Genomic DNA, 13,785 nt, shown 5'->3' on the forward strand with positions numbered 1-13,785 from the left:
CCGTGGTGAGGAGACAGTCCTGGGCTTCCTGTCGCGGAGAACTGGGAAGCAGAAAGACACCGTGGGGTCCTGTGCAGCAGCTGCCTGAGGGGAGATGGTGGGATATTCCCCCCAACAATTGCAGGGATAGTGGCAAGCCCAGGGTCAGGGCGCGGAGCTGTTACTGTCTGGTGGCGTGCTGCCTCCACTTCGCCTCGGGGTGAACGCTAAATACTCTGATCTCTAAACACAGATGGACAGGCGGCGTGGCCTTGTTCTCCTATCTTGGTACATTATTAGAACCTCTCCTGGTTTTAATCATTAATATCCAGGACCTACTAAGTGCAGGGCACGGTGACAGATCCTCCGCGTGTTACGTCCGCGGTCTGCCTTCCAAGGAACTTGCCGTGTGTTGGAGCCGATTAAGATGTCTTGAGAGTATAGCTGCCTAAAAAGGATGCATGTGACGAGGGTCAGAATGGGGTCAGTGTGGACAGCGTGCGCTGTGGGAGCACAGTGGGGGTCAGAGATGGAACTTTGGAGCTGGGGGGGGGGACCCCGGCTGGTTTGGGAAGCAACGAAGCAAGCAACGGCAGAAGGGTGAAGTGGTGTGGGCAGAGGTGGGTGTAACCCAGCCTGGGTTGCAGGCCGTTTGTGTTGGGAGGACAGTAAACAGATCTGTTGGAGCTTTAGAGAATTTCCCTGGGGGAATTAGGAGTTCGAAAGTTCTGCATTATAAGCCTGGAATAATGATAGCCTGAGCCTGGAATTTCGGTTTTTGCTTTCTCTAACTAAATAGTTGAATAATAGTGAATAGTGGATTAGGAGCTATTAAGCTCTTGGACCGAGAAGTTTAAAATTATGTTTTGACCGTAGGTATTAAGTTTTGATGTGATGAAACTGGTAGTTTAGGAAGTTTGGTGGCTGTGTGTGGGATGTGGGGAGAGACCTGAGAGAGAGAAACCTGTTGGGATTTAGTTTTGAAGGGCTTGTGCAAAAAATGAATCTGTGGCACTTATTTCCCTCCTGTATTTCTCCCTGCCTCCACGAAACTCTCAACCATAGGCAAAAAGATTGCTGGGTTTAAAGAGAGGAGCGGGGGTGGTGCGCATAGGCGGGTGTCTGCCTCCATGGGGTTAGAGTGCTTCATATTGTCCTAGAAGTCATTGCTGATAGCCTAGACTTTGCTCCAGATTGTCTCCAGCATACAGAATTAATGAATTTTAATAAATCATCAGTTTAGACAGTTTTAGACAACTAAGTAGTTTTTTGTTCCAGTTTAATTGGATTTTTTTTCTATGGTTTTTCCTCACTGCTCTTTATTTTCATTGTTGAAGTCCATTGCATGGGTTCAAGAACCAGAGAGTTTTAAAATAAGATTGTTCTTAGTGGAGTTGTTTAGGAGATTCAGAGCATAATGAATGAGATCAACCATCTAGAAAGCTCTACCCTAAAAATGAGTGACTGAGACTGTTACTGGTAGTGCAGGTCCAGTCAAGGAGATCTGGACAGTTTTAGGCAGGAAAGCAGTAACATTTAAAGCTACTACATGCTCAAGTCTTAAATTAATTGCAGCTTAATCTTACTGTAGGAAGAATGTGTTACAGTACCACATAGCTGTTTAGTGAAGGAGCTGAATTTTAACCCATGTCTGGATTGGTGTCTGAACTCTTGACTGTTACATTATACTGCCTCTGCTGGTATTTGGACATTCATTACCTGGTATTACCTCTTGAAGGATGCATGATCTTAAAGCATTTGTATAAGGTCAGTTCATTTTAAAAAGAAGCCTCATTGTCCTGTATTCAGCAATACTGGATAAAATGGGACAGTGTGGAATTATCTGAACTATGAGTGAATCTGGAGATAGTAGCTCAGTTTCTAGGAGCCACTTGAGCATCAGTCATTTATCTTTGCAATGACTGTCCCACAGGCCTAGAAAACTGTTGCTGTAAGTGAGACTACTGTGAAGATTCAGGCTTTCAATCTACTTTTTTTTTTGGTAGGTTTTCCCTACCCAGAGAAATAAAGAAGCAGATCTTCTGTCTGCTGGTTCAGTCCCCAGATGCTGGGTTGGCCAAAGCCAGAAGCTCAGAACTCCATTTGGGTTTCCTACATGGGTGGCAGGGACCCAAGCACTTGAGCCTTCACCTGCTGCCTTCCAGTGCTGGTTGACTCCCCAGATGGCCTTCAGTCAGCCTCACGGTGCTCTAGCTGCGCTTTTAGCCACTGCTGGGATGTTTCCTCTCCAGTGGTCGCTCACTGTGCTCAGCACTGTGGGGGATGCAAAGACAGCCAGTCATAGTCCTGGTCTCCAGGAAATTTTGTCATAAACAGCAAGTAGTTCCATTCCTTTACTTCAGTCATCTCCGCTTTTGTGTTTTGTTGCATATTTCAGTTTATTTTGAAAGGCACTTCAAATTTTTTTCATAGCACTGTTTCTTTAAAAAGTGAGACTCACATAGGGTGGGCGTTCAGCCTAGCAGTTGAAGAGGCCTGTCCCACATCAGAGTACCTGGATTTAACACCTGACTCTGGCTCCTGACTCCAGCTTCCTGCTCATGCACGCCCTGGGAGGCAGTGGTTATATCTCAAGTAATTGGGTCCCTGCCACCCATGTAGATAACCTGGATTGAGTTCTCACCAGCCCAGGCCATTGTGGGCATTTGGGGAGTAAACCACTTGAATGTGAGCTCTCAATTTAGAAAAAGGAAAATTAAGTAAATGAAAGTGGGAGTCACAACATTCTTAGAGTTAAAAGCTATAAAACCTTTCTTCCCAAAGAATTGTTTGGTTTCTCTTTTTCCCTATTAAAAATATAACTGCTTTTTAAAATTAATTATTTCAAGATTTAGGTATTTATTTGAAAGTCAGAGTTACAGAGAGAGTAGAACAGACACAGACACACACACAGAGTTCTTCCATCCACAGGTTCACTCCCCCAGATGGCTGCAATGGCTGAGCTGGGCCAGGCCAGAACCAGGAGCTTCCTTCAGGTCTCCGACATGGATAGTAGGGGCCTAAGCACTTGGGCCATCCTCCCCTGCATTTCCCAGGCCTTTAGCAGGGAGCTGGATTGGAAGTGGAACAACCAGGGCTTGAACTGGAACCCATATGGGGTGCAGGTGTCTCAGGAGACAGCTTAACCTACTGTGCTGTAGCACCAACCCCTGTTTTATATTTTTTGTAAGTGGTATTCACAAGCTGCTTATTGAAGAGAGGATATCATACTGTGCCTGACATAGTAGGACAGTACGTATTTATAATATAGCTTAATTATATGGTCTTCAAAACCATTTTTCTCGCTGATTTCTCTTGCTTTATATTTGTTGGTGTTACCGTTTTCTCAGGTTAGCTTGAAAATTTGAATCTCTTTTTCCTTCATTGTCTGTTGCCAAGACCAAACCCTCTTGAGTCTTTTATCATAATAATGACTGCTAAAGTTCCTTGGGGTAATTTTTTTTTAAAGATTTATTTATTTATTTGAAAGGCAGAATTACAGAGAGGTAGAGGTGCAGAGAGAGAGAGAGAGAGGAGAGAGAGAGAGAGAGTCTTCCATCTGCTGGTTCACTCCCCAAATGACCTCGTTGGCTAGAGCTAGGTTGATCCAAAGCCAGAAGCCAGGAGCTTCTTTTGGATTTTCCATGCAGGTGCTGGAGCCCAAGGACTTGGGCCATCTTCTACTGCTTTCCCAGGCCATAGCAGAGAGCTGGATCGGAAGCGAAGCATTGAGACTTGCTGGAACCAGCACCCATATTGGATGCCTGCACTGCAGGTGGCGGCTTTATTCGCTAGCCACAGCTCCAGCCCCAAGAGAGATCTTGCATTCGCTGGTTCACTCCCCATATGGCTGCGACTGCCAGGGCTATGCCAGGCCAGAGTCTGGAGCTTCATCTCAGTCTCCCATGTGTGTGTACAGACCCAAGCACTTGGACCATCTTCTGCTGCTTTCCCAGGAGCATTAGTAGGGTTCTAGATCAGAAGTGGAGAAGCTGGGACTTGAACTGGTACTCATATGGGAAGTGATGCTGCAGGCGGCAGATTAACCCACTATGCCACAACACTGGCCCCTATTTTATTTATTTCAAAGCAAAGAGACACAGAGAGGGAGAGAGCAAGCAAGCTCTCATCTACTGATTTACTCCCCAGATACCTGCAGCAGGTAAAGCTGGGCCTTCCCAAAGCCAGGAAGTCAACCCAGGCCTCCAGTGTGGATGACAGGGACCCAACTTCTTGAGCTGTTAGCTGCTTCTTCCCAGAGTCTGCAGTAGCAGGAAGCTGGCATCAGGAGTAGAGCCAGGATCGCAGCCTAGGCACTCATATATGGAATGTGGGCACCTCAGTTGGCAAGTCAACCACTACCAACTTATTGTCTCCTATGCTTGACTGGAATGCTCTTCGATCTTTCCTTTATATGACTAACTCCATCCTTTTTTTTTTTTTTTCTTTTTTAAAGCACACTTTTTAATTTTTTATTTATTTGAAAGGCAGAGAGAAAAGAGATTGATTGATTTCCTTCCCCCTACCCCATCTGCTGAATGCCCACAACAGCCAGGGCTGGTCCAGGCCAAAGCCAGGAGCTGGGAACTCAGTCAGCATCTCCCACCTGGATAGTAGGGAGCCAGCCACCTCAGCCATTACCTGGTGCCTCTCAGAGTGCTTATTAGCAGGAGGTGGAATTCGAACCCAGGCACTGTGATAGGAGATGCAGGGGTCCTGAAGTGGCATCCTTCTATGTCAAATACTTACCTCACTCCTTCTTTTTTAGACCTTATCCTGATCACACAGTTATCTTTCTCTTGCTTAAACTTAATGATTTAAAAACATCAGTGTGACACTTAATCACATATTGCCTCTTTTTTAAGTCTTAATTATTTAATATTACACATACCACAGTATATAGGACAAAGAAGAGTAGTAAAATAAATGCTCGTGTCCCTACCATTTAGTTTAGGACATAGAACATTTGCACTAATTTTGGAAGCCTCTGTGCTCACCTTCCCAATTACATCCTTTTCTTTTCCCTGCAGAGGTCCTGCTATCCTATATTTAGATAATAATTTAACAGCGTATAATTTAGTTTGTCTGCTTTTGATATTTACACAAATGTTTTCTTCTTTGAGAAACTCTTTATCTGACATTGTTTTTGAGACTCATTCATATAGGTAGTTCACTGCTGAATGACAGTCATATGTGAATATGCCCCTGATTTTTTTTTTTAAATTCTGTTGTTGGTGGAGATTTGAGTTGTTTGGTTTTATTTCCTATCACAAATAATCTGTGACATTGGTACCCAGATTTTGAGTATCTTTTCTCCCTACACTAATTTATTTAACAATTTTTTCCAGTCACATTGCTTTAAATGCTATCTGTATATATTTTGTAAGCCACTAACCAAATGTGCCTATTTAAGTTAGCTAAAATTGACAATTAAATTCCTCAGTCACCCTAGCCACATTTCATGCCATTTGTGGCTAGTGACTACCGTATGGGGTAGTGTAGTTATAGAACATATCTATCATCATATTCTGTCAGATTGGCTTGATCGGTGTTCTGACAACTCCCAAATGTGTATCTCTAGCCAGAACCTCTCCCTTGAATTCCAGATTTAAATAATAAACTTACTTAACACTTTTCCTTGAATGTTCAATGTGTGTGTTAAACTTACGTCTTTTTTTTTGAAAGTTTTCTTTCTTTTTTTAAATTTTTTTTTTTTATTTGACAGATAGAGTTAGACAGTGAGAGAGAGAGAGAGAAAGAGAAAGGTCTTCCTTCTATTGGTTCACCCCCAAAATGGCCACTGCGGCCGGAGCTGCACCACTTCGAAGCCGGGAGCCAGGTGCTTCCTCTTGGTCTCCCATGTGAGTGCAGAGACCCAAGCACTTGGGCCATCCTCCACTGCCCTCCCAGGCCACAGCAGAGAGCTGGACTGGAAGAGGAGCACCCAGGACTAGAACCCGGTACCCATATGGGATGCTGGCGCCACAGGCAGAGGATTAACCAAGTGAGCCGCGGTGCCAGCTTAAATTTATGTCTAAAGCATGCTCCATGGGCACAGGCTTGAGTCCCGGCTGCTCCACTTTTGATCCAGCTCCCTGCTATGGCCTGGGAAAGCAATAGAAGAAAGCCCAAGTCTTTGGCCCTTGTACCCATGTGGGAGACCGGGAAGAAGCTCCTGGCTCCTGGCTTTGGATAGGCACAACTCTGGCTGTTGTGGCCATCTGAGGAGTAAACCAGCAGATGGAAGACCTCCCTCTTTCTGCCTCTGCCTCTGCCTCTTTCTCTCTGTAACTCTGCCTTTCAAATAAATTAAATCTTAAAAAAAAAAAAAAAGAAAGAAAGAAAAAGAAAACCTCTTTCCAGATCTTTTTTCACAAAACTGTCCCTCTCTCAGTATTGCCCCAGTTCAGTTAATGACATTGCTAATATTTCACTTGGTCAGGCTAATAACTTGGAGTCATCCTTGACATCTTTCCTGTTCTTATATCCTTCATTCAGTTGGCATGCACATCTAGATTCTCACCCCTTCTCACTGCTGTCACCCTGGTCCATATTACTGTCTTCCCCCCTGATTATTACTGGGCTCTTACCCAGTTTCTTTGTTTCTGCCCTGTGTCTCTACTGTTCTCAGCACTGGCAGTGTGACATTTTTGAAATAACAAATCATGCTTTTGCTGCAGGGTGCCTTAAGTTTGTGGTTGGTCCCCATTGAGCTCAGGAAGACCTTTTACCACACCTCTGACCTTATTTCCAAACTGTTTACTTTCACTCAACACCAATCAAACTTGATTGACTCACTTTTGCCCAAGATCATATATTCACTGATATTTTCATTTTTTTGTTTGTTTTTAAAGATTTATTTATTTATTTGAAAAGCAGAGTTATATAGAGTCAGAAGCAGAGGCAGAGAGAGAGAGAGAGAGAGAGAAAGAGAGAGAGAGAACTCCATCAGCTGGTTCATTCCCCAAATTGACATAGCGGTTGGAGCTGGGCTGATCTGAAGCCAGGAGCCAGGAGCTTCTTCCAGGTCTCCCACACGGGTACAGGGGCCCAAGCACTTGGGCCATCTTCCACTGCTTTCCCAGGCCATAGGAGAGAGCTGAATCGGAAATGGAGCAGCCGAGTCTTGAGCCGGTATCCATATAGGATGCCGTACCACAGGCAGTGGCTTTACCCACTACACCGCAGCAGCGGTTCCAACTGTTTTTCCTCTCAGAAATTTCCTCTACCACCTAGATAAGATAGGGCTTTACAAAGAACACAGGGTGTGAGCAAATGTCTTTGAAGGAAGTATATAAATTTGGTGAGCAGAGAAGGGGAATTAAGAGAATATTTTAGATAGAAGGAGTAGTATTAGCACAGGATCAGAAGGAGGAGAATAGCTTACAATCAAAGAACAGTGAGATTTTGTCCTATAGAAAGTGGAGAGCCTCAGATGCTTTTTGAGTAATAGAGTGACATATGAAAGCTGTGGTTTTGGATGATTGATCTGGCTGGTTTTTGAAAGCATAATTTGAAATGCAGGCAGAGATTGACAAAGGACAAAGAAGTAGTACAAATGACAGTGTCTGCGAAAGACATGTGAAAGAAGTTTTAGCAGACTTGGTGATTGATTGTTTATGGTGGGTGGTAGGTCTTGTGTCTGAGTGGCTTGAGAATAGTGCTGAGATGAGCATGGTCTAGAGGGCCCCCAGGGTGGAGAAGACTCTTGAAAGATGCAGCTGCAGGGCAGAAGTCTAGCTAGGTGAGATGTCAGTCCTTCCTGACAAGTGGCTAATTTTCTGGAGGCATGCCCAGAGAACTCGATTGGGTGCAGCAGTGGGGCACAATGGTGCAGTTATATTGGCACTTCAGAGCTAGCTATTAGCCTCAGGAAATTGAGTGAGCCAGGTCGTCTCAGGGAAGTGGATAAGCCTGAGCAGATCTTAAGCACCTAGAAAGGAAATTGGCTATACTTCCAATTCCAGCTTCTTGCCAATGCACACACTAGGAGGCAACGTGTAATGGCTGAGGTAGTTGGGTCCCTGCTACCCTGTGGAAGACCTAGATTGAGTTCTGGGCTACTGGCTTTGGTCTAACCCTGTCCCAGCTGTTGCAGACATTTGGGTGTGAGTTAGCTGATGGAAGATCTCTGTTTCTGTCTGCTTTTCAAAAAAAGAAAAAAGAAACTGGGACTGGCATTGTGGCGTAGAGAATGAAGCAGCTGCCTGTGATACCATTATCCTATAAGAGCCCCAGTTCCAGTCCTGGCTGCCCCACCTCTGATCCAGTCCCTAGTAATGCTCCTGGGAAGGCAGTGGAGGATGGCCCAAGTCCTTGAGTTTCCTGCCCCCACCTAGGGGACCCAGATGAAGCTCCTGGCTCCTGGTTTTGCCCTGGTCCAGCCTTGGCCATTGTGGCCATTTGGGGAGTGGACCAGCATATGGAAGATGGAAGATATCTCTCTCCCACTCCTTCTCCCTCTCCCACTCCCTCTCCCTCTCCCACTCCCTCTCCTTCTTTCTCTGTAACTCTAACTTACAAATAAAATAAATAAATCTTGAAAAAAAAAACACCAAAATGATTATCCAGTTCACAGATAGGTAGCTCAGGGGAATTCAATTAAAATATCAGAACCAGTTGATGAGTTCTGAGCTACTGCTTGGGTTTCTTAAATTTCTTCTGCTTTAGGTTAGAACAGGAATTACATGCGGAGCTTTCCATTTATTGTCTTGTTTAATGACCACAATAATTTTGCAAGAGAGTGCTATTGTTATCTTCTGTTTTCAGATAAGGAGACTGAGGATAAAAAGGTTTACTTGTGGGGCCGGCACTGTGGTGCATCGGGTTTATGCCCTGCTGCCAGTTCTAGTTCCAGCTGCTCCTCTTCCAATCCAGCTCTCTGCTGTGGCCTGGGAAAGCAGTGGAAGATGACCCAGGTCCTTGGGCCCCTGTACCCGCGTGAGAGACCCAGAGGAAGTCCTGGCTCCTGGCTTTGGATCAGCTCCGGCCATGGCGGCCATTTGGGGAGTGAACCATCGGATGGAAGACCTCTCTCTCTCTTTCTGCCTCTCTCCTCTGTGTAACTCTTTCAAGTAAAATAAATAAATTAAAAAAAAAAAAAAAGGTTTACTTGCTCAATCACGATAAAGTGGTAAATAGCTTCGGCAGATGTGAAGTCAGTTTGGGTCACTCAAAAACATTGGGATTGGTCATTCTCTACCTCTTTAGATCTCTATGGTGGAGAAGTCAGAACAGGACTTGGAAAGGGTATACTTGGTAGATGAATAGTATTAAATCTGAAGCAGCCATTTGAAACAGGACTAAAACTTGGTAAGAAGGACTGAGTTGATTTCCTATCTAGTGTAAAGTCAAAGACCTGGATATGCATGGGTATACAGAAAATACTGAGAAATGCTAATGTTTGGGAATAAAGGGTGGAGATGTTGGGAACTGGAGAGGCAGAGACAATGTAAGAAGCAGAATAGTCACCCAAAGAGGTTTTGAGGGAGATGGGGTTAGAGAAAAGATAAAGACCATTTCATTGGTAAATAAAGAAGGAGGGGGTAGAAGACAGATTTCATAGGGTCCTACAGAATGATTTTGAGAAATTGAAGTATTATGTTTGGAGAAGGTAGCTGGGGAAGAGCAGGACTGAGCAAAAGTATGAGGGAAAATAGGGAAAGTGATATGAGTGACTGAAAGGAAGAAGACAGTGGAGAACTTTACCCAAGAAAGGGCCTGGCAAAAGTGGGCGTGAAGGTGTGAGGGGTGAAGGTGAAAGCAAATGATGGAGATGCTAACATTGGAAAAATAAAGACGTGTTCAGAGATAGGTCTTGATTTAAAAGAGGCAGTTGCTGATAAAGAATAAGACAGGGTGAGTGACCTTACCCACTCAAAGCCTCATTTGAAAAAGAACCTTTCTAACTCTACATTCTGGCATTTTTCCTCTGTGCTGTTATACTGGAAGTCCAGGCGCTAGATTTGTAGGACTGCCACCAGGGTCCAGTAGGGAGTATGAGTTCCAGTTGAGATAACATGATGATCCTTTGCCCAACTTTATGGACCACCTAATTTTAGGACCCGTGGCCTTACACTGAGACCAAGAGCTCTGAAGGAACACCTTTAATGGTTACCCCGGCACCTGGTACAGAGATCGGAAGAACATAGGAGTTCAGTATGTGTTTGTGAGATGAAGGACATGTGTTTCTGCAGTCAGGGGTCTTAGACGTAAAAATGATTGAGTTTTTGGTCACAATTTGCCTTGTCATACTCTAAATGTCAACACAGCCAGTAAGTAGTATTTGTGAGTATTTCTTTTTTATTATTATTATTATAAGGAAATTAGAGGTTGGAGTGTATCTCTAAGGTTTCTTGCAGTGCTCCATTGTTCATGGAAATAAAGTTTGAAAAAAGGACATAAGAGATAGGATAATATGGTGGAAAAGAGCTCTGTATACAGAGGCTCCCATTTCATCCGGATCCTAGTCTTGGTTTTGCCAATAGCTGGCTCTGTGGTTGTGGATGCTGTACCAGATCATCCTTAAAGTTTCTACTACCTCTTATACTTTAAGATTTTGAACACTCTGCTGTTGAAACCTAAAAAGGAATTTTGCCGTGTTCTCTAAGTGTACTGTATTTCTGAGAATAGGCCAAGTTTCTCATAATCAATTAGAGTCATGATGCCAGTATAATTGAATTTCTGGCAGTAGAAATTATATAATTGCTTTATGGATTAAAGAATATATAATAAAAAAGTATTACTCTGACATTTCATCTGGTACGTGTCAATATTTCTGATCAGTTGGTGCTCTTTACAGTTTATTTTTTTTTTTTTTTTTTTTTTTTTGACAGGCAGAGTGGACAGTGAGAGAGAGAGACAGAGAGAGAAAGGTCTTCCTTTGCCGTTGGTTCACCCTCCAATGGCCGCCGCTGCAGCCGGCGCACCGCGCTGATCCGATGGCAGGAGCCAGGAGCCAGGTGCTTTTCCTGGTCTCCCATGGGGTGCAGGGCCCAAGCACCTGGGCCATCCTCCACTGCACTCCCTGGCCATAGCAGAGAGCTGGCCTGGAAGAGGGGCAACCGGGACAGATTCCGGCGCCCTGACCGGGACTAGAACCCGGTGTGCCGGCGCCGCAAGGTGGAGGATTAGCCTATTGAGCCACGGCGCCGGCTCTCTTTACAGTTTATTTTTCAAATAGTGCTAGTTTCCTTTGTAGTGTCATAATGAAGTCTTTGTAAAGATTAGCTTATGAGGAAGATAATAGTGCTTATTATAGAGTGTTTTATCAGAAAGGATGCAGATTTTCTTGCCATAGTAACTGGATAAAAAAATAACCAGTTGGGGTATATGCTGGTTGGAACGCCCGCATCCTACAATGGAGAGTGTGGGTTTCATCCCAGCTCTGCCTCCTCATTCTAGCTTCTTCCTTTTTTTTTTTTTTTTTTTTTAAGATTTTATTTATTTATTTGAGAGGTAGAGTTACAGACAGTGAGAGGGAGAGACAGAAAGAAAGGCCTTCATCTGCCGGTTCACTCCCCACATGGCTGCAATGGCTGGAGCTGGGCTGATCTGGAGCCAGGAACTTCTTCTGGGTCTCCCATGAGGGTGCAGGTCTCCAAGTGCTTGGGCCATCTTCTACTGCTTTCCCAGGCCACAGAGAGCTGGATCAGAAGAGGAGCAGGCAGGACTAGAACTGGTGCCCATATGGGATGCCAGTGCAATAGGTGGAGGATTAACCTACTGTGCCACAGTGCCGGCCCCTCTAGTTTTTTGATAATGCAAACCCTGGGAGGCAGTGGTGATGACTCAAGTAGGTGGGTTCCCACTACCCACATGGGAAGCATGGGTTAAGTTCCCAGACTTTAGCCCTGGCTGTTAAAGGCATTTGGGGGGAGTGCTTTCTCTCTCTCTCTCTCTCTCTCTTGCTCAAATCAACCAATCTAAATGTAATTAAAAATACATCCAATGATGTTTACTAGCATATGGGCCCTGCAATTAATTTATAAGTTGTTTTTTTTCTCTGTCCATAAAATAAAATGACCATAGAGTGAACCTAATACAAAGTTGAGTCTGAAGAAGATTCTGAATTCAGTGCTTGTATTGGTGATTTTTTACTTTGTTTCTTTTTCTTTTTTTTTTAAAAAATTATTTATTTGACAGGCAGAGCTACAGAGAGAAAGGTCTTCCATCCACTGGTTCACTCACCAAATGGCTGCAATGGCCAGAGCTGGGCCAATCTGAAGCCAGGAACCTGGAGCTTCCTCAGGGTCTTCCATGTGGGTGCAGCAGCCCAAGCATTTGGGCCATTTTCCATTGCTCTCCCAGGCCATGAGTAGAGAGCTGGATCAGAACAGGAGCAGCTGGGACATGAGCTGGCACCCATATGGGATGCTGGTGCTGCAGGCGGATGCTTAACCTACTACGCCACAGTGTCAGCTCCTGCATTGGTAATTTTTTGAAGAACACATGACATATCACATATACACTAAAAATCAACCATTCTGACAAGAGAAAATTTAAAGTAAATTTATTGAATATATAGCTGCTTTTAAAATGAATTTTTGATATTTATCAAAATAATGCATGACCAGTTTTATAGTATAGGTCAAATAGCCTTAAAGGGTTTATAGCAAAATTAGCAGTTCTCTGTTCTTACCCCATACTTTAGTTCCTGATCCCCAGAAACAGCTACATTCAACTCTTCTCACTATTTATTTTGACATTTGTTTTAATTTTTCCAAATAGTATATCATCCTGTTATTTCCTTTTTTCTTTTTTAGAAGATTTATTTATTTAATTGGAAGTCAGAGTAAAAAAGAGGAGAGAGAGAGAGAAAGGAAGAAACCAAGAAAAAAAGAGATCTTCTATCTGCTGCTTCACTCCCCAAATGGCTGCAGCAGTTGCAGCTGGGCTAGACTGAAGCAAGATCCTGGAACTCCATCTGGGCTTCCCACATGGGTGGCAGGGGCTCAGGTACTTGGGCTGTCTTCCACTACTTTCCCAGATGCCTTAGCATGGAGCTGGATTCAAAGTGGAGCAGCCAGGAATTGAACTAGTGTTCACATGGGATGCCAGTGTCACAGGTGGTGGTTTAACCGGCTATGCGACAACACTAGCCTATTCTGTTATTTCTTGATTTCTAATTCTAGAAATTATCTGTTGATTTGTTTCTGTGATAGCTAAATATTTAATTCTTTTTCCTAATTCTTTCCTCTTGCCCCATCTTACCAAAATCACAGATTTTGGATATAGCAGTATTTAGTGTTCACCTTATTATGATTTTATGTTGTTCACTCCTGAGCTAAATAGTGTAATCTGATTACATTTTTTTCTTACTCATCTTTTTGTTTTTGTCATTTTAAAGATTTCCTATTGACATATTTCTGATCCTTCCCACTTGATATGGTTTGAATGTGGTTTTTAATCCTTTTAAAAATGTATTTATTATTTGAGAAGCAAAGAAAAAGATAACTCCCATCTACCAATCCACTTCCCAATTGCCGGCAATGTCTGTGGCTGGGCCAAAGCTGGGTCAGGTCTGAAGCCAAAGCCAGGAACCAGGTATTCACCCAAGTCTCCTACATGGGTTTGCAGAAACCCAGCCACCTGAGCCATCACTGCTGCTTCCCCAGGGTCTGCATTAGCAGGAAGCTGGAGTCAGGAGTCAGAGGCAGGCTCAGGTGTCCCAGCTGGAATCTAGCCACTAGAACAACATCGCCCTTTGATATGGCTTAAATGTGTCCCCCAAAGGTTCATGTGTTGGAAACTTGGACCTAAGAGATGTTAAAAGGTGGTGGAATCTTTAGGAAGTAGAATCAGTGC

General features: G+C 43.9%; 1 protein-coding gene across 2 annotated transcripts in view; it reads left to right on the forward strand.

The window, feature by feature from the left end:
* The window catches only part of IDE (insulin degrading enzyme), a gene marked incomplete in the record, with an annotated part of 108,753 nt that overhangs the window by 714 nt on the left and 94,254 nt on the right, over nucleotides 1-13,785 (forward strand).

The sequence above is a fragment of the Oryctolagus cuniculus genome, chromosome 15 (genome assembly GCF_964237555.1).
Source record: "Oryctolagus cuniculus chromosome 15, mOryCun1.1, whole genome shotgun sequence".
NCBI classification, from domain to species: Eukaryota; Metazoa; Chordata; class Mammalia; order Lagomorpha; family Leporidae; genus Oryctolagus; species Oryctolagus cuniculus.